The sequence below is a fragment of the Helianthus annuus genome, chromosome 11, assembly GCF_002127325.2.
Source record: "Helianthus annuus cultivar XRQ/B chromosome 11, HanXRQr2.0-SUNRISE, whole genome shotgun sequence".
Lineage (NCBI taxonomy): Eukaryota > Viridiplantae > Streptophyta > Magnoliopsida > Asterales > Asteraceae > Helianthus > Helianthus annuus.
In genome coordinates, this window is record NC_035443.2 from 96,110,070 (window position 1) to 96,132,645 (window position 22,576).

Here is a 22,576-nt window from a genome sequence, read left to right on the forward strand (position 1 = left end):
CATCTTTCCTACATCACAACCAAATCTCTTCAGTAAAAAAAGAAAGCCAATCTCTGCCGATGAGGGTATACATGATCCTAATGCTGCAAAATATCCATTGGAACTTGAAGCTATCAAAAATGAGATGAGGCAATTCTATACAGAAGAAGATCCTTCAAAAAGAACATTCTCCTCACTCATAGGCTACATGGCACCAGAGGATATGGATGATTACCTCAAAATCAAGGCAAGGCAAGCTAAACTAAGAGCTAAAGTTGAGAGTGAAAGTGAAGGTCTAAGCGAAGAAGGCATTGCTAAAAGACTGGATTTCTTCCTCACAAAAGAAAAGCAGATAGAAGAATTTGCACAAGAACTGAACAAAGAAAAGGCTGAACAACGCAAAAAGTTAAGAAAACAATATCTAGCCTACATCATGAAAGAAAAATTCTATCCTGCTGAAGAAAAACAGTTTGAAGGATGGCCAATAGTCGCTCTAAAGCATGAGGCTGATAGGATTGACAGAATCAAGAATGATCCTACAAAGAAGAAAAATGCTCCAAACTGGAGCAAATACAAAAACCTCATTGCTGAGCTCACTACTGAGTACATAGGAAAGAAAAAGGAGCTGGTGGATGCAAAAATGGATACTGCTGAAGCCATATCAAAATGGTCAAAATAGCAGACTGATGAAGCCTATGAAAGGCTAAAGAAAAGAAAGATAACTATTTCAAGTGCTTCAAAGAAACGTGAACAAATGATGAAGCTTGAACAGCAGATTGAAAACCTCAGAACATTGTTCAAATTAGTAGACAAACCTATTTTTGTGTCAAACCAAGATGAAGGTAAACAGCTGACTGAAGAAGAGGTCAAAGAAAAGGAAGCAGAGTACTTCAAGGACACCATCATGAAAATGGGTCTAAAAGAAGACAGCTCAATAAAGCTTCAAAACCTTGTTAAGAAGGTATTAACAAAACCTGCATTACCAAACACTTCAACGGGCATGACAAACATTGAAAGGCAAGAGCAAATTGAAAAAGAAACTGCAGAAGACATAGCTGCAGCAAACAAAGTCATTGAAGAAGCCTTCAAAAGAATATCTGAAAGTCTGCAAGTGTTCACAAGGCCATCATCTCCTAACTCATCAAAGAATAAATCTCTCCCAAGAAACCCATTTGGTTTAAAAATACTAAAGTGGATGTCTGATCAAAAGACCCACGTATTGACTCTTGTCAGAACCAATAGTGAAGTGAAGTACATATCAAGGAAAGAAGCACTTGGCCTGAGTGTTGAAGATTTGCAGGATCTCCTTGAACTTACACTGTGTAGGGATGAAGATGATCTAAGTTCCAAGGAATTTGAAGCTGAATTTAAAAGACAAGCTAAGGAACTTTTGGTGAGAAATAAAGGTCCTGAATAATGAAGGGTTTTGGCATTATCTGTTCCAGGGGGAGATTGTTGGGATTGAACCCTACCAGAGGAACAGATAATATAAAGCCAAAACCGGATCACATCAGTGGACTATCAATAAGCAGCTGTTTACACTTTGCTTTCCCCTTGAATGTGGCTCAAACATATGATATGCTACAAAGTACTGCCTTTATCAACATCTGCTGACCCACAACTGCTGATCAACACAAAAAGACTGATGAAGACTAAAAGCCCTGCTGTTCAATCTGCTGCCTTAAGTCAAGCACTGCTGATCATGACAAGTACTGCTGGGTTCACAGCAGTAGAGTGATACAGCAGCATTTCTATTCATCTTATGTAAACTTTATACACTATCAGTAGTTAGCAAAGCAGTAGTTGTATAGATCAGTAGATAGAGTTTGTTAGGTTGTTAGATGTCACTTTCATGGTGACGTCAGCTGAGATGCTTCAGTGGTTTGGTTTGCCTATAAATGGAGCAGTACCCTGTACTGTTACATTCGATTGACTGAGTAGATTCTTCCTCTCCAGTTCAATCCTTTCATCTTGTGCAACCAACCTTGGGATATCAGGCTGAGGGGGAACTTAGTTCTGTAAACATGCTGTTATCATTTGCTTTGTATCTCAATCATTCAACTTAATGAAAAGCATTTGTTTATCAAACTATTTTCTTCTTTGGTTGTCTTTACAAAGTTTGTATCCATTTCCGCTGCACTTTACATCATTTCATATATTATGAATGTTCAATTTATACAAACAAACACAATCATGAGAGCCTCCGATCCTAACAACGCGGGAATGATGCAGCTTATGAGTTGACTTGGGAAGAGCTGAAGGCCATCATGATGGACGAATTCTGCCCTCCCCATGAATGCCAAAAGCTGGAGGACGAGTTTTGGAACATCAAGAAGAAGGACGGAGACAACGCTGCCTTGACTGATCGCTTCAAGCAGCTTAGCATTATCTGTCCCGACCAAGTCAAGACGCCAGACATGGCCATCAAGAAGTACATTCGAGCTCTACCTGATTGTGTTACCAACTTTGTTCACGCCGCCAAGACATCATCAATTGAGGAGACCTACCTGTTTGCCGCCGAGATCAATGACAAGCGGGTAAAGTCTGGTTTCTGGGATAAGCCATCCAAGACTCTGCATCAAGCTACTACTGCACCAACCACCGACACCACTGCTCAACCCTAGTCATCACGTTGCAAGAAGAAGCACAACAACAACAGCTCCAGCAACAAGAACTATGCTGTCACCACAACTGCTGCTCCTCTGCAAGCTGTACCGGCTCAACAGCAATCTCATCACCGACCAGCCCCAGTGACCAATGCACCGCCAGCAAAACGCGCTTACACAGGTCCCCACCCGCTCTGCCCAACATGCTCATATCATCATCCGGTGGGACTCGCCTGTCGTTTCTGTGCTCATTGCAATCTTTACGGTCATTTCACTGCTAACTGTCGCTGTGGTCCTCGTCAAGCCCCAGTTCAAGCCGCCGCTCATTAAGCTCTACTCCCAGCCCCACAAGGCCAACCTGCAGCTCAAGCACCCGCGGTCAATGCTCGAGTCTGCGTTGCATGTGGTGATCCTAACCATTTTGCAAACATGTGCCCGAACAGGGTGGTGAAACAAGAGCCCCAACAGCAACAGCAGCAGCCTCAGCAGTAGCAACAAGCAGCCCGTGCCAGAACCTTCAACATCAACGCCCGTCAAGCCTAGGCTGACAACAACGTAGTTAATCGTATGTTCCTTGTGAATGGTATTTATGCATCATGTTTGTTTGATACTGGAGCCGATAACTGCTTTGAGTCGTTTGAATTCGAGAAGCTCCTTAGTCGTAAGCGCTCTTATCTCCCCTCGTCATTCGAAGTCGAAGTCGCTACTGGAAGAACTGTCGCCGTTAACTATGTTCTCCATGATTGTACCCTCGAGCTTAACAATCATATCTTCCCAATCGACCTCATTCCAATGCAGCTCGGAACTTTCGACGTCATAGTAGGCATGGACTTTCTTCGCGAAAACCATGCTAAAGTTGTATGCTTCGATAAAATGATTCGATTCTTGCTCGCGAATGGTGATTTATTATGTGTGTACGGTGAAACTGCTTCGAAAGGTCTCAAGCTCATGTCATGTATCCAAGCTAGCAAGTATCTCCGCAAGGAATACAGAGCTTTCTTGGCCAACATTGTAGTAGCGGAGAAGGAAAAGAAAAAGAAGGTTGAAGTCAAAGACGTTCCAGTGGTTCTTGAATTTCCTCAGGTGTTCCCTGATGATCTTCCCGGACTACCGCCAAGTCGTGATATCGACTTTCGTATCGACCTTATTCCTGGAGCTAACCCTGTTGCCAAAGCTCCTTATCGACTCGCTCCATCCGAAATGCGGGAACTCTCGAACTAACTTCAGGAATTGCTCGAAAAAGGCTTTATTCGCCCAAGCACCTTTCCTTGGGGTGCACCAGTCCTTTTCATTAAAAAGAAGGATGGGTCGTTCAGGATGTGCATCGAATATCGGGAGTTGAATAAGCTAACCATCAAGAACCGATACCCTTTGCCTCGAATCGATGACTTGTTTGATCAGCTGCAAGGTGCCAAGTGTTTCTCGAAGATTAATCTACGTTCAGGCTATCATCAATTGCGCATCCAAGAGGAAGACATCCCTAAAACCGCTTTTCGAACTCGATACGACCATTATGAATTCGTTGTTATGCCTTTTGGTTTAACCAACGCACCCACAGTTTTCATGGATCTGATGAATCGCGTGTGTAAGCCATTTCTAGATCGTTTCGTCATCGTGTTCAACGACGATGTCTTGATTTATTCCAAATCGAAAGCCGAACATGCGCAACATCTACGTTTGGTTCTCGAGCTACTCTAGGGGAATCAACTCTATGCCAAGTTCTCCAAGTGCGAATTCTGGCTGGAGGAGGTTCAGTTTCTGGGTCACATCGTTAATAGTCAAGGTATTCATGTCGATCCCGCGAAGATTGAAGCAGTTAAGAGCTGGATTACGCCTAAGAACCCGTCTGAAGTTTGTTCTTTTCTCGGACTAGCGGGCTATTATCGACGATTTATCGAAGGATTCTCTAAGATCGTTGTGCCGCTTACCGCCCATACCCATAAGGACAAGCCTTTTGTGTGGGGAACTGAACAAGAGTCTGCCTTTCAAGCCCTCAAGCATATGCTCTACAATGCTCCTGTCCTCACGTTGCCCGACGGAAACAACGATTTCATTGTCTATTGTGATGCTTCCAACCTTCGCCTTGGCTGTGTTCTCATGCAACGGGACCATGTTATAGCTTACGCATCTCGTCAGCTCAAAATCCACGAGAAGAACTATACAACCCATGACCTCGAGCTAGGCGCAGTTGTTTTTGCATTGAAGATTTGGCGACACTACCTGTATGGTACCAAGTGTACGATCTTCACCGATCACAGGAGTTTACAACACATCTTTAATCAGAAAGAGCTTAACATGCGTCAACGCCGATGGGTAGAACTTCTTAACGATTACGACTGTGAGATTCGTTATCACCCAGGCAAGGCAAATGTTGTTGCCGACGCGCTCAGCAGACGGAGTTATTTGCTCAGTATTCGCAATACCCAAGCCCAGCATGATCTCGAAACCCTCATCCGCGAAGCCCAACATGCTTGTTTTAACGAGCGCACTTTGAAGAAAGAGAGGATTTATCACGATGGAGCCCAGCTTGTGAGCAAAGCAAATGGGATTTTCTATTATCTGGACCGAATTTGGATCCCTAAGCGGACCGATTTACGAAAGATTATAATGGACGAAGCCCACAAATCCCGATATTTTATTCATCCTGGTGCCGATAAAATGTACCAGGACCTTCGCTACAAGTACTGGTCGCCGTGCATGAAACGAGATATTGCTCTCTATGTTGGAAGTTGCCTAACTTGTGCGAGAGTTAAGGCTGAACATCAACGACCTTCTGGCTTACTCGAACTACCTCCAATCCCTATATGGAAGTGGGAGAGTATAGCTATGGATTTCATAACCAAACTTCCGCCCACGCCATCAGGTCACGACAGCATTTGGGTTATAGTTGATCGTCTGACCAAATCAGCCCACTTCTTTCCAATACGGGAAGACTACAAGGTAGAACGACTAGCCCGAAACTACACCGACGAGATCATTTGTAATCATGGTACGCCTCGTGACATCATTTCAGACCGTGACGCTTGGTTTACTTCACGATTGTGGGAAACGTTTCAAGCAGCTCTCGGTACATCGCTTAACCTAAGTACCGCATTCCATCCTCAAACCAACGGACAGACTGAAAGAACAATTCGTACTCTTGAAGATATGCTCCGCGCGTGTGTCATAGACTTCGGTGGTAGTTGGAACAAATACCTACCGTTAGTCGAATTCTCGTACAACAACAGCTATCATGCCAGCATACAAATGGCACCATTCGAGGCTTTATACGGAAGAAGATGTCGTTCGCCTATTCTGTGGCACGAGATCGGTCACTCGCAATTAACTGGTCCCGAGTTACTACAGCAAATGACTGACAAAATCCTCCAGATTCGAGACAACTTGTCGAAAGCCAGGGATAGACAGAAAAGTTACGCCGATAGAAGACGCAAGCCCCTTGAATTTGACGTTGGCGACTACGTACTCCTAAAGGTATCACCTTGGAAGGGTGTGGTCAGATTCGGCAAGAAAGGGAAACTAGCGCCTCGATATGTTGGACCTTTTAAGATTCTGGAAAGGATCGGAAAAGTCGCCTACAGACTCGAATTACCGGAGGAACTTGGTAATGTCCACCCAACTTTCCATGTGTCAAATCTCCGAAAATGCCTAGCTGATCATGATCTGATTATACCTCTCGACGACCTTCAAGTAAACGAAACGATGCATTTCGTAGAAAAGCCTGTCGAAATCATGGATCGCTAAACCAAGCAACTTAGACGCTCGCGCATCCCTATCGTGAAAGTCCGATGGGAAGGCAAACGAGGCGCAGAGTTCACTTGGGAACTCGAAAGCGACATGAAGGCTAAGTACCCGCAGTTGTTTAAATGAAGATTTGAAGCGAGAAATTGGTAAGATCATTCACGGTGCTGTGCAGCTTTCAACCTAATTTCGGGACGAAATTCCCTAAACAAGGGGAGGCTGTAACACCCCGTGTTTTCGAATGTCAAAGTCAAAGTCAAAGTCAAAGTCCAAGTCAAGTTTGACTTCTTTGACTGTAAATAGTCTATTTTATGTTTTGTATTATGTGGAGTAAGTGTTGTCAATCCAAGGAATCGAAGTAATCGAATGTTTAATAGACGCGAAACGCTTTACGACTGTGAATAGTAGGAAGTAACAATACGATAAAGTTAATCAATCAATAATCAAGCTAATCAAATCATCAATCGAACTCGAAACTCGAATTATGCGAATTTGGTGTTATATTACGTGTGTGTGTGTGTGCCTTACGTGTTACTTGTGTGTGTTTACTTTATGTTATGTGTGGTGATCAATCGAATCGAAACTCGAAACTCAATCGAACTCAATCGAAATCGAAATCGAACATGGAATATAGATGCTTGTATGTAGATATAGTAGTTGGGATTAAAAGTAATTTGAATAGGAAACTCTATCGTACTCGTATTGTCGTTAATCGAAATCGAAATATCAGAACTCGTCGCACCGAACACTCAAAGCAGGCTGTTGATCGATCAGGCTCCTAGCCGATCGAACAGCCCAGCCGATCGGACGAACTGTCCGATCGAGCAGGCTGTCCGATCGGGATGCCTGGCCGATCGGCTAGCTCTTTCCTCTTTTGGAAACCTATAAATAGGCCTATCATTGTCATTCTTTCAACTTTTGGAAACCCTCTGACCGACCAGCTCGTGCTCTCCACTATTTCTCCGATTTCTCTCAATCCCGGTAAGTTTTCATCCTAAATCTTGTACTTTCTTGATCAATACACCCTCCTACACCTTTCTATCTTTCAAATCTTGATTTCTAACCGTGAATCATCAAGATCTAGGTATTCTAGGATGATGTCATCATGGTTCTTCAAGAACTTCATGTTTTGACCTCAATCCACCAAGAATCACTTGGATCTAGTCGATTTCCACATAAACAAACTAAGATCTATTACAGATCTGAACATTTACATGGTGTGAAGGATTGAAAGAAGGATTGAAAGAAGGATTTCCAACTTTCTTTCAACTCTTTTACACTCAATGCCTTCAAACCGGTAGAAACGGAGCTTGAGCCAACTCACTAATCATTCTAATGGTTGCGTGGTTCAAGATTCGGATTCTATCTACAAGGTTCACCGATTTCAGGTTAAACGTTAAACTACCATTCCGAACCGTTCACCGGCCGGACTTGGGTGATTCCTGTCCGAGCAAGGGGAACAAGTAAGAACGAAGTTGCCATGGTTCAGCTCGTTGTCAAAATACCTCGATATAACGTCAAAACCATCAGAACAGCCAAGTGTTAGACGAACAGGCCGACCAGGTCAGGATGCTGACCGATCGAACAGGCTGTTCGAAAACGAACAGCCCAACCGATCGGACATGTCAGCCGATCGACCAGGCTAGCCGATCGGCTAGCACATGGCCCCACACTTTGACAATTTCATGATGTATGGTATTGAACGAAGTGATGTTCGATCGAACGATCTGTTTGATAACATTACTCTTCGGATCATGAGATACTATGCTTCAACACTTAATCAATTTTTTCAACTCGTTCGATGATTGGAATGCCACTCGATCGAACATGTTGTTCGATCAGGTGACATCCTGCTGAGGACTTGCTACTGAAGTGTCTAACCGATCGGTTAGGCCGGCCGATCGAACAGACTGTTCGATCGATCGACCTGAAAGGTAAGAACACTTCAGTGTTCTCAAATACTACAACGAAAACTTCAAAAGGATAAGCCATCATACACAAACACATCCTACTCAAAGGAAGAAACAATCCACTCGAACAGTCCAACCGATCGAGCCTATCGGCCGATCGAACAGGCTGTCCGAACGGACTGTCCAACTGAACAAACAACCCGTTCGATCGACCTACCGTTCGATCGACCAGGCTGTTCGACCCATCATCACTTGTTACCATTTTACGCGTTACTCATCATTATGCTATCAAACTATTCAGGCTAACCCCACTCTCAAGCGCTCCATTCAATCCATCAACCGCTGTGAGTATACTCGAACCCTTTTTGCTTTAGCACTTTTGGGTGTTACATACGTTACTTATCTAAATCACAATCGAACACACTACTCAATCATTTTAACGCTAACCGTTCTGCATGTATTACGTGACTAAATGAATGCTTGTTGTTATGTTTACACGTGGAATGCTGTCTACCTGCCTTAACGACGTAGTACTATAGTTTGGACTCAGCACCCGTTCACACGGGGGTTGTTAAGGACAATTACTTGCATGGATTACGGTGGTAATCATGTATTGCGAACTGCCTCGGGCAGTCAACCCGCAGTCATTGGTATCGATAGATCCATGTCGATAATTAACATGCTTCGTTTTCCTCTGTGTGCGTGCTCGTTATGCGTAACTATTTCGAACTCTATATGCTATTATCAAACTTGTATGCTGTGACAACCCTCACTAAACCAGGTATCCGTACGGTTTAATTAATAATTAATTGCTGCTTAATTACTGTGCTTACTTGAAATTACTGATGAACTGCTACTTGACTGATGATACTTGTACATACCTGCATCATACTTTGATTTCCGTCACTACATTATTTACATGCTGAACTCTAGTGACAAACATGATGCACAAAAGCACAGTAGCACTATGAACGGATAACCTATTGAACATGCTGATAAAGCCAGCATCAGGCAGGCACTGCCTCTAAGGCCTGTATAAGCCAGAAATATTTTACTACACCCATAGTGAGTGTAGGGGTATAAGGGTTGTAGAACTGTGTCACTAGGAATAAGTTACAGTGACCGGATGTGCCTAAAACGTACTTTGAGTACAAAAATTCTGCACTTTAAATAAAATTCAGCATTTATCTAAACTAGTAAAGTGCAAAAAGTTGGAAAAATATTACTAGACACCTTCCAAAATGTTGGTGAATTAATGGGTCACTAAAAATAATATTAACGACACTTTAAATATTTATTTAGCACTCTAACGGATTGATATCCAACCGAACAACCGGACTTTACCCGGGACATAACAATATTGTCATTTATATTGTTTTCTTTTTTTTTCTGAGCCCGTTAGGGTCCCCGAATACCCTAACACCCGCTATAATTACTACACACTAATAACTCAGTTATTTTTCTAAAACTTATCTAACTAGAATCAAACTAATTACTAACTAAGAGGTTGAATTCAAACCATATTGCCCCCATTTAATTCCGATCGGTTTCTCTAGGAAACCTCCACCATAAACTTTTGAATAGTTTAATCTTGCTTGTCTAAATTCTAGGGTACATAATATTTAGTGGATAATAGAATTGTATGGTTTATAGAATTGCTTATAAACTAAAGCTTACCACCATTTCAACACTTAAAAAAAAAATCAATTTCTTTCCCCTTTTCTTTGCTTACGGCCGAGAACCACCAACCACTTCCACCCACTTTCAATTTCTTTCAAGGCATTATACATACTTACAAGTGTGAAGGGTCACGCATAAGGAGGCTCGGTGCATACGGAATCGCAAGAACCTCACCACAACGCTATTAACCGCCTCTTTTTCGCATAGATTCTTCCCTAGCCTCGAGCTAGAGGTATAACACTTAAATCACTCTCTCGAACTAATCTAAGGTGGTTAATAAGATTTGTAACGGTTAAAATGCGGAAACTTATCTTTTGAAGCTTTAAAGTCTACTAAAACATGAATCTTGTTGGTTAAAAGATCATAAGTGGTGTAAAAGTTGTAGTATTTATTTTGTGTGATTAACTAGGCCTGATCTACGTTGTGGTAGCTCGGATCATCGTTTAACCCGACTTTGTTAAGATCATGGATCTTGACATAAGCTTGTTTGAAATGGTGCAAGGGTTAAAAGGTGAAACTCTACCACACGAGAAACATGAACTTGTGTAAAAGTATTTTACTTGTAAAATAGTACTTAAAACTAGCGGATCTACGTATCTCCAAGTGGTATTTTCGTAGGACCAAGTGTCGAGAAAATCATGTTTTCTAAAAGTCGGATGACACACTAACAAGTATGATTTTCACAAACCACAAGTGTATAAACACTTGTGAAATGAAAAGTTTCGACAAAATAACAATCTTTTTGAAAGATGACGGGAAGTTGTAAAGATAGATTTATTCTAAAAACGAGGTTTTTTTTACGAGATTAAGCTACTTTATATAAAGATCCACAAAATATAATGGGATTTACACTATAGTTTCGGAAAAACTACAAGTTCATGTAATTATGCGATTTACATACTTGTCGACTAGTTTGTTGTGTTGGAAATTGGTTGGTTGAATAAAGAAGTTGTTGAAATTGATTTTGTAAAAGAAAATGATACGCTTGAAAGCGTGGCCACCTCCAGTTACAGAGGAAACTCTGGCGGAATTTTCCTAAAAACCTAACACTTAAAATTGTTTACACTACAAGTGTTAGAATTATTTTTGACATGTTTTCGAAATATAAATCTCGCCATGACTTTATTTACAAAATATCGGAGGTGGGATTTTCACAAAACTAAACGTGAAAAATATATGTTTAGTAAATATATTTTCACCACACTGTTTATGATTATTTTATGAAAAACACATAAATATTATTTTTAGAGTAAAAATAATATTTACGAACGTTAACAGACCCATAATAATACGAACGCCTCTACGATAACTATATGAGTTACACCGGTAATTACTATTACCACTCGAACGTTAAAACGTAACTTACGCATTATATGGAAATATTCATGAACGCGTATTTTGCCAAACGTATTATTTTTGGAGAATATTATGTGAAGTAAAATATAATATTTTTGAGAAAAATATTTATATTTTGGAATTAGAAATGAGTATATATTAAGTGAGACTTAATGATATAATTTGAACGCACATGTATTAAATCCCCCATCATTGGGAAGGAGATTAACTACCAAGTATATACGAAAAGTAAACACGGAATAGTTGTCTAACTATTTCCCAAAAACTTAAACCATAAAGCTAAGGCACGGCCGTCCGTCTAATAGAATTAGCACATGTAGGTCGTTGCACAGCTGCCTGATTTGGAGTACTTGGTAGAGACGCACCGACTGTGAGTTCATGTCCCCCTTTTCTTTAACTGTTTTCAGTTTACTTAACTGCGGGGGTGAAATACATGTTACTATGATTTACGAGTACTTTACAACGGTATGTTTAACGTAAGGAGGTGTTATACGATCATGTGAGTGGATAGGAACAACATGGGGTCATTAGTCCTCATGTAGGGACCGAGGGACAGGAGCGGTAAATCTATCTGGGTGTAGCGAGCCCAGCCCCCGGCCAAACTAGAAACGGACCGTGGGGTGACTTTGTCCACATACTTTGTCGTGGCGAAATCTGCTAGGTTTGAGTCTCCCTATTTGCACTTCACATATGCCAGTGGCCTTGCAAACCATTGGTGATCACAAGTCCTCTTACACTGCTACATACCACAACTATTTTCATACTCACAAATGTTTTACATACTCACTTACACATGAACTCGCTCAACATTATTGTTGATTTTTCAACTTACATGTATTTCAGGAAACTAACGATCTGGCGCGGTATGGTTTGTTTTCTCCGCTGCATTAGGCCCGAGGTCATCCAGGGTTCGAGACTTGTGACTCTTTCCTGGACAAGTCACAGTCCCCGAACCGTGTTTATTTTAAAGTTTGTGGTTGTAATGTATTAGACAAGTTGTGGTTGTCGGGTGTTTACCCGTTAAGACAATGTTTTATTACTTTATTTTCAATGGATGATCTTGCATGTTTTAAACTCATATAGCTTTGTTATGAATAAGCTATGGTATTAAGAAGTCACACAAATTAACCACGCTTCCGCAAAGCCAGGGTGTGACAGCTTGGTATCAGAGCTCTGATCATAGCGAACTAGGATCTTTCTTGAGTCTAGACTATGATCACTAGGGCTCTCACGAAAAACATTTTTACTGCATACCACTTAAGTCCAGATCCAAAACGTTTTTACAAACACATGTTGAGCACATTTTATTATTTTAGGCTCAGTCTTGGAGGCTGAGGCTCGGTCTTGGAGGCCGAGGCTCGATCTTAGAGATCGAGGTAGATGGCTAGTGAGACTAGGAAGAGTAGGCTCAGTCATGAAGGCTGAGGCTCGGTCATGGAGGCCGAGGCACGATCTAGGAGGTCGAGGTGGATGATAGAGCAGTCTTAGAGACTGGGAGGAATTTGGCTAGTGGGACTAGGAATATCAGTCTGGGAGGCTGGGAGGCTAGTGGGACTAGGAGAATTATTTGATTGCTTATTGCTGACTAACATGTTTATATGTGGATGTGATTGACTGTTATACATATATGTGTTACAAATGTCATGCTTTCATCATGTACAAGAAAGATTGACACTACATAGCATTAGACGACATAGTACATCGAAGCACGAGGTGCACATTTCCGATACTACCGGCACAGACAATGACGACGTTCAGCCCTTCGCGCTGCCTAAAGTCGTAGCAGAGCCTACTGATGGCCATCTTGTTGGGAATTTGCCACTCGCGGTGATCTCTGCTCCTGTGCCCCTTGCCGCTTATCCTGTTGTTGATATGCCCCCCAACGTGGCCTCTGACGACGGTAACGATCTACTAGAGGAGGACCCATTCGAGGGCGAGACCCCATTGCTGCTGGTATTAGCCTACTGCTTGCGGACGCTTCTGCAGGGGAAACTCATGCCCATTCCCCTGTCCCAGACTCATTTGAGTTCCTGACATCCGCATTTTCGCATATACAGGCAGTGCAACACCATTCACACGACGCCGACCCTGGTACGCCATCATCAGCTGCACCGGTTCCCGCACATAGCTTTGAGTTTGATCACAGTATTGAGGGTGATCCTGTTCTTCCATCTGGTTTTGATCCAGACCATGACCTTGAGTTCATACGCTTAGGCCAGCCCTTGGAGGATCCTGTAACCCCCTGTGATGGTTGATCCAGCTGATTTTGAGATGGAGTTTGTTGATCCGGAGCCAGTCGTGGCCCCTGAGCCAGGCGTCGCTCCTAACACCGCATTAGAGCATGACCTTGTTCATACCGACGCACCTGCTGTTGCTCCTTGATTGATCATCTGCTTGGATGAGAGAAAATTTGGGGTAACTGTGCAAGACAATTTATTATTACGGGGGCCCACGTAATAACGACTTGTAGTGCACAGAAATCCTGGTGGACTCTGCGGGTCAAGCTAATGAAACCAATGTAGCAGGAAATAACTCGAACACGAATGACCAAGCCTCGAGTTCATCCTATTTCTAGCAACAAGCCAAATTGGCAAGCCTATGTGAAGGCTCAAAAAAAAAAAAAATTTTATTTCTCCACCCATACATTGTGTAAAATTGGGTGAGTACATGATGGCTTATGGTGCTATTGAGATGATGCCTAACCCGCTCCATGCCACTTCGGCAAAAGAGAATGCCACCCAGGCATGACACAAACACCAGTACGTTGCCAAGGATAGAAGCCGAGCTGCAAAAACGCGACTCACCGACAATTGCATGACATGAAGCTCTCCGCTTTTAGCACAGCAAGGGCACTACTGGAAATAACCCCCCCCCCCCAGCTGACTGCACCTATAAGCAGCACCTGAACTACAAGCCTTTGAACTTCGACGGAACAGGAGGCGCCGTTACATTTGTTCGTTGGCCCGAAAAGATTGACTCCATCCTAAGAATGACTAACTGTTCGCCCCAACAGAGTGATACCTTTACCTCGGGGTCATTTCTAGACGGCACACTCTCATGGTGGGACCATCAAGTTCGGGCCCTTAACATAGATGTTGCTTATGTACTGAGCTGGGATGAGCTCAAGGAGATGATGGAAGAGAAATGTGGTTCTAAGACTGGAATTCAGAAGCTTGAGATAGAGTCCTGGAATTTGAAAATGGACGGACCAGAGACTCCTGAATGCATCCAGCAATCTCACGACTTGTCTAGGGTCGTTCCCCTACTTAGTCAAACCGGAGTTCAAAAGGATGAAATGATTCATTTGGGGACTTGCACCCCAGATCAGGGGCATGGTTACTACCTCGAAGCCCTCAACCATTGTAGAGATTTATTTATAACATGAGATGTTATGTGTTGATATTGTTGTATACTTACGTACACTTTACTTACTATGACCTGACCCGTACAATCATCATAGGAAGATGCCTCCAAAACGGGATGTACGCATACCCACCAATGAGGCGGAACTTCAGGGAATCATTGCTGCAGTCATCGCACAATACGAGGCCCATCACTCCGAGCGCAACGGAGGTACCTCAGGAAATAACCCATCCAACGGCTGCACCTACAAGCAGTTCTTAGGCTGCCAGCCCCTACATTTCGACGGCACTGGGGGTGCCGTAGCCTTCCTACGCTGGATTGAGAAGACGGACACTGTTTTGCGTGCAAGCAAATGCGCCCCAAGAGATCAGGTCACGTACATTTCCGGGCTGTTCCGAGATGGGGCTCTGTCATGGTGGAAACTTCAGGTTCAGACCATGGGCGAGGCTGCTGCGTACGCTCTCTCGTGGGACGAGCTGAAAGAGCTAATGCATAAAAGTATTGTTCGAGAACAGAAAGACAGAAGGTAGAAACTGAGTTCTGGAACTTGAAGATGGAAGGTCCAAAAATAGCTGAGTGTGTGGAGAAGTTCCAAGTTCTATCGCGTATCGTTCCTTACATGGTAGATCCGGAGTTTAAAAGGATTGAGCGTTTCATTTGGGGATTGGCACCCCAAATCATGAGCATGGTAACGGCATAAAAGCCTGCCACAATCTCTAAGGCCATCAATCTAAGTGTAGCCTTGACGGAAGAGGCAATCAGGATGAACAAATTTTCAGCCTCTGAGGAGAAGAAGGAGACTCATGTAGAGTCATCTGGGGACAACAAGAGGAAGTTGGCGAATTTCAAACAGGGCACCCAGTCGAGTAGCGACGACAAGGCCAAAAAGAGAAAAGAGTACACGGGTATCCTACCAAAGTGCGACAACTTTCGACGTCACCATAACGGGCGGTGTAGATATGGAAAATGTGGTAACTGTGGCAAGGTGGGACATGTCAAGGAAACATGTCGGCAAGGTACTGAACATGGAAATAGAGGTCAAGATGGTAACGGAAATCGCGGAGGAAGTAACAACGACAACAACTATCAAGGCAGGGATGGTGACGATCAAGGCTGTGGCCAAGCATGTTTTAATTGCGGTGATGTGGGACATTTCAGGAAGTATTGCCCTAAGAACACTCAGGCACGTGGATAGAATCCAAGCGTGGATATCGGTACGTCTCATAATAGTCAATATTACACTCTATTTGACAGTATTGTCAAATTTTAGCTTCAGAAAATATAGTTGTCTTAGTAGTAAGTAACCTAGATGCCCAGTTCTCGATAGAACAAGCCTAACGGAAGCTTCAATGTGATAATTGGGATGGACTGGTTGTCGAACAACCCGGCGGAGATTGTCATCCGCACCCCGATGACGAACGGAGGAATGATTGTGATTCATAGGAGCAGGATACGCTCCTACGGATTATCAGGCAAAGAAGACACAAAAATTTTCGCACAAAGGATGTGTTGCATTCTTGGCTCATGACGTGGAAAAAGAAGCCGAAGAACCAAAACCCGAAGATATCTCTGTGATTGGAGAATACCTCGAAGTCTTCCTCGAAGACTTGCCGGAACCGTCTCCTCAACGATTAGTCGAATCCCGTGTCAATCTGATCCCAGGCACTTCACCCGTAGTTAATGCATCGTAGCGTCTTACATTTTCAGAGATGCAAGGATTGACAGAGAAGTTTTAGCAATGGATAGAGAAGGAGGATAACAGACCAAAATTCCCTTTTGGGGTAACCCCATTACTACTCGTAAAAAAGAAGGATGATGATTTTTCAGATAAACATCATCTACCAGGAGCTGAACAAGCCGACGATCAAGAATAGATACCCTCTGCAAAGAATTGATGATCTGTTTGATCAACTCCAAGGTTCAAGCTTTTACTCCAAGATCGATCTTCGATCTGGATACCATCAGTTAAGGATACAAGAGGAAAGTATCCCGAAGACAGCCTTCAGAACTCGTTATGGACACTACGAGTTCCTTGTTACGCCGTTTGGTTTGACAACGCACCTGCAGTGTTTATGGACTTGATAAATAGAGTTTGCAAGCCGTACTCGGACAAGTTCATGATTGTGTTATCAACGACATCTTGATTTATTCAAGAACAAAGGCTGAGCACGAACAGCATCTAAGAGCTATTTTGGAACTGCTAAAGAAAGAGCAGCTGTATGCCAAATCCTCTAAGTGCGAGTTTTGGCTACACGAAGTCCAATGCCTTGGGCACGTGGTAAATGGAGATGGAATCCACGTGGATCCCACCAAGATCGAGGCGATCAAGGATTGGGAAACGCCAAAGACGCCAACCGAGATTCGGCAGTTCTTGGGTTTGGCTGGATATTACCGAAGGTTCGTTGAGAATTTTTCAAAGATCGCTCAACCATTGACGTTCCTCACGCAGAAGGACAAGAAGTTTGATTGGGGGATCAAACAGGAGGAAGCATTTCAGATATTGAAGGATAAGCTTTGCAACGCGCCAATCTTAGCTCTACCGGAAGGTACAGATGATTTTGTGGTATACTGCGACGCATCGCGTCAAGGATTGGGTTGTGTGTTGATGCAACGCCAGAAGGTTATTGCCTACGCGTCACGCCAACTGAAGGTACACGAAAAGAACTATACCACCCACGATTTGGAGCTAGACGCAGTAGTTTTTACTTCAAAGATCTGGAGACACTACCTTTATGGTACGAAGTGTACGATCTTCACAGATCACAAGAGCCTCCAGCATATATTCAACCAGAAGGAGTTGAATATGAGGCAAAGAGGATGGGTCGAGTTGTTGAACGACTACGACTGCGAGATAAAGTATCATCCAGGAAAGGCGAATGTGGTCGCCGATGCCCTAAGTCGAAGAGAGAGAATCAAGCCCATAAGGGTTAGGGCTTTGGAAATGATTATTCAAACCGATCTTTCCTCGCGCATTCGTGCAACGCAGAAAGAAGCTCTCAAGGAAAGAAACCTTGCAGAAGAGTATCTCCGTGGGATGGAAAAGTTATTGGTGCCAAACAAGGAAGGAACGTTAAGTTTTGAGAAAAGGATATGGGTTCCTTTGTTTGGTGATCTAAGGAAGGTTATTTTCGATGAAGCTCACAAGTCGCGGTACTCTATCCATCCTGGAGCGGATAAGATGTACCAAGATCTTAAAGATTATTATTGGTGGCCTAGGATGAAAGGCGATGTTGTTGTTTATGTGAGCAAATGTTTAACATGCGCCAAGGTTAAGGCAGAATACCAGAAGCCTTCAGGACTTCTGCAACAGCCAGAGATTCCCAAGTGGAAGTGGGAACAAATCTCCATGGATTTTGTTACAAAATTGCCAAGAACGCCTAGAGGCCATGACATTATCTGGGTGATAGTGGATCGATTAACGAAGTCAGCACACTTCTTGCCTATCCGCGAGAAGGATAATACGAGCAAGCTGGCTGAAATCTACATGAGAGAGATTGTTACACGCCATGGAGTACCTCTCTCGATTATCTCCGATAGAGACGGAAGGTTCGTATCAAGGATTTGGCAATCCTTCCAGGAAGCCTTTGGCTCAAGGTTGAATATGAGCACCGCGTTTCACCCGCAGACCGACGGTCAAAGCGAGCGGACGATTCAGACGTTGGAGGACATGCTGAGAGCATGTGTTATGGATTTGGGCGGTAGCTGGGATAAGCATTTACCCCTAGTTGAGTTTTCATACAACAACAGCTACCACACCAGTATTGGTGCCGCGCCATTCGATGCTTTATATGGGCGCAAGTGCAGATCACCGCTCTGTTGGTCTGACGCCGGTGATAGACAGTTGGTTGGTCCTAAAGTAGTCCAGGAAACCACCGATAAGATCGCACAGATCCGAGATTGCATTAGTGCGGCTCGTGACCGGCAGAAAGCCTACGCAGATCGAAGCAGGAAACCTCAAGAGTTCGAGGTTGGAGATATGGTTTTGTTGAAGGTATCACCCTGGAAGGGGGTGGCACGCTTTGGGAAGCGTGGGAAGTTGAATCCGCGCTACATTGGTCCTTTCAAAATTTTGGAAAGAATTGGGACCGTAGCATACAAGTTGGACCTACCTGCCGAACTGAATGGTGTTCACGATACATTTCATGTATCCAATTTGAAGAAGAGTCCAACTCAAGATACCGTTGCCATTCCTACCGACGAAATTCATGTTGACGACACGCTCCACTTCGTTGAAGAACCTGTTGAGGTCATGGATTGGAAAGTGAACAAGACCCGCCGGAGCAGTGTCAAGTTCGTCAAAGTTCGTTGGAATGCTAGACATAGTCCTGGATTCACCTGGGAGCGTGAGGACCGGATGAAAGAAAATACCCCCACTTATTTCCTAAGAATCCTGCTTCTACAAGCAGAACTTAAAATTTCGGGACGAAATTTTCCTAACGGGGGGAGAATGTGACAACCCTCACTAAACCAGGTATCCGTACGGTTTAATTAATAATTAATTGCTGCTTAATTACTGTGCTTACTTGAAATTACTGATGAACTGCTACTTGACTGATGATACTTGTACATACCTGCATCATACTTTGATTTCCGTCACTACATTATTTACATGCTGAACTCTAGTGACAAACATGATGCACAAAAGCACAGTAGCACTATGAACGGATAACCTATTGAACATGCTGATAAAGCCAGCATCAGGCAGGCACTGCCTCTAAGGCCTGTATAAGCCAGAAATATTTTACTACACCCATAGTGAGTGTAGGGGTATAAGGGTTGTAGAACTGTGTCACTAGGAATAAGTTACAGTGACCGGATGTGCCTAAAACGTACTTTGAGTACAAAAATTCTGCACTTTAAATAAAATTCAGCATTTATCTAAACTAGTAAAGTGCAAAAAGTTGGAAAAATATTACTAGACACCTTCCAAAATGTTGGTGAATTAATGGGTCACTAAAAATAATATTAACGACACTTTAAATATTTATTTAGCACTCTAACGGATTGATATCCAACCGAACAACCGGACTTTACCCGGGACATAACAATATTGTCATTTATATTGTTTTCTTTTTTTTTCTGAGCCCGTTAGGGTCCCCGAATACCCTAACACCCGCTATAATTACTACACACTAATAACTCAGTTATTTTTCTAAAACTTATCTAACTAGAATCAAACTAATTACTAACTAAGAGGTTGAATTCAAACCATATTGCCCCCATTTAATTCCGATCGGTTTCTCTAGGAAACCTCCACCATAAACTTTTGAATAGTTTAATCTTGCTTGTCTAAATTCTAGGGTACATAATATTTAGTGGATAATAGAATTGTATGGTTTATAGAATTGCTTATAAACTAAAGCTTACCACCATTTCAACACTTAACAAAAAAAAATCAATTTCTTTCCCCTTTTCTTTGCTTACGGCCGAGAACCACCAACCACTTCCACCCACTTTCAATTTCTTTCAAGGCATTATACATACTTACAAGTGTGAAGGGTCACGCATAAGGAGGCTCGGTGCATACGGAATCGCAAGAACCTCACCACAACGCTATTAACCGCCTCTTTTTCGCATAGATTCTTCCCTAGCCTCGAGCTAGAGGTATAACACTTAAATCACTCTCTCGAACTAATCTAAGGTGGTTAATAAGATTTGTAACGGTTAAAATGCGGAAACTTATCTTTTGAAGCTTTAAAGTCTACTAAAACATGAATCTTGTTGGTTAAAAGATCATAAGTGGTGTAAAAGTTGTAGTATTTATTTTGTGTGATTAACTAGGCCCGATCTACGTTGTGGTAGCTCGGATCATCGTTTAACCCGACTTTGTTAAGATCATGGATCTTGACATAAGCTTGTTTGAAATGGTGCAAGGGTTAAAAGGTGAAACTCTACCACACGAGAAACATGAACTTGTGTAAAAGTATTTTACTTGTAAAATAGTACTTAAAACTAGCGGATCTACGTATCTCCAAGTGGTATTTTCGTAGGACCAAGTGTCGAGAAAATCATGTTTTCTAAAAGTCGGATGACACACTAACAAGTATGATTTTCACAAACCACAAGTGTATAAACACTTGTGAAATGAAAAGTTTCGACAAAATAACAATCTTTTTGAAAGATGACGGGAAGTTGTAAAGATAGATTTATTCTAAAAACGAGGTTTTTTTTACGAGATTAAGCTACTTTATATAAAGATCCACAAAATATAATGGGATTTACACTATAGTTTCGGAAAAACTACAAGTTCATGTAATTATGCGATTTACATACTTGTCGACTAGTTTGTTGTGTCGGAAATTGGTTGGTTGAATAAAGAAGTTGTTGAAATTGATTTTGTAAAAGAAAATGATATGCTTGAAAGCGTGGCCACCTCCAGTTACAGAGGAAACTCTGGCGGAATTTTCCTAAAAACCTAACACTTAAAATTGTTTACACTACAAGTGTTAGAATTATTTTTGACATGTTTTCGAAATATAAATCTCGCCATGACTTTATTTACAAAATATCGGAGGTGGGATTTTCACAAAACTAAACGTGAAAAATATACGTTTAGTAAATATATTTTCACCACACTGTTTATGATTATTTTATGAAAAACACATAAATATTATTTTTAGAGTAAAAATAATATTTACGAACGTTAACAGACCCATAATAATACGAACGCCTCTACGATAACTATATGAGTTACACCGGTAATTACTATTACCACTCGAACGTTAAAACGTAACTTACGCATTATACGGAAATATTCATGAACGCGTATTTTGCCAAACGTATTATTTTTGGAGAATATTATGTGAAGTAAAATATAATATTTTTGAGAAAAATATTTATATTTTGGAATTAGAAATGAGTATATATTAAGTGAGACTTAATGATATAATTTGAACGCACATGTATTAAATCCCCCATCATTGGGAAGGAGATTAACTACCAAGTATATACGAAAAGTAAACACGGAATAGTTGTCTAACTATTTCCCAAAAACTTAAACCATAAAGCTAAGGCACGGCCGTCCGTCTAATAGAATTAGCACATGTAGGTCGTTGCACAGCTGCCTGATTTGGAGTACTTGGTAGAGACGCACCGACTGTGAGTTCATGTCCCCCTTTTCTTTAACTGTTTTCAGTTTACTTAACTGCGGGGGTGAAATACATGTTACTATGATTTACGAGTACTTTACAACGGTATGTTTAACATAAGGAGGTGTTATACGATCATGTGAGTGGATAGGAACAACATGGGGCCATTAGTCCTCATGTAGGGACCGAGGGACAGGAGCGGTAGATCTATCTGGGTGTAGCGAGCCCAGCCCCCGGCCAAACTAGAAATGGACCGTGGGGTGACTTTGTCCACATACTTTGCCGTGGCGAAATCTGCTAGGTTTGAGTCTCCCTATTTGCACTTCACATATGCCAGTGGCCTTGCAAACCATTGGTGATCACAAGTCCTCTTACACTGCTACATACCACAACTATTTTCATACTCACAAATGTTTTACATACTCACTTACACATGAACTCGCTCAACATTATTGTTGATTTTTCAACTTACATGTATTTCAGGAAACTAACGATCTGGCGCGGTATGGTTTGTTTTCTCCGCTGCATTAGGCCCGAGGTCATCCAGGGTTCGAGACTTGTGACTCTTTCCTGGACAAGTCACAGTCCCCGAACCGTGTTTATTTTAAAGTTTGTGGTTGTAATGTATTAGACAAGTTGTGGTTGTCGGGTGTTTACCCGTTAAGACAATGTTTTATTACTTTATTTTCAATGGATGATCTTGCATGTTTTAAACTCATATAGCTTTGTTATGAATAAGCTATGGTATTAAGAAGTCACACAAATTAACCACGCTTCCGCAAAGCCAGGGTGTGACATATGCTCACCTTTACATTATATGTATTGACTTTATTTTAACGTATGTGACAGGTGTTTA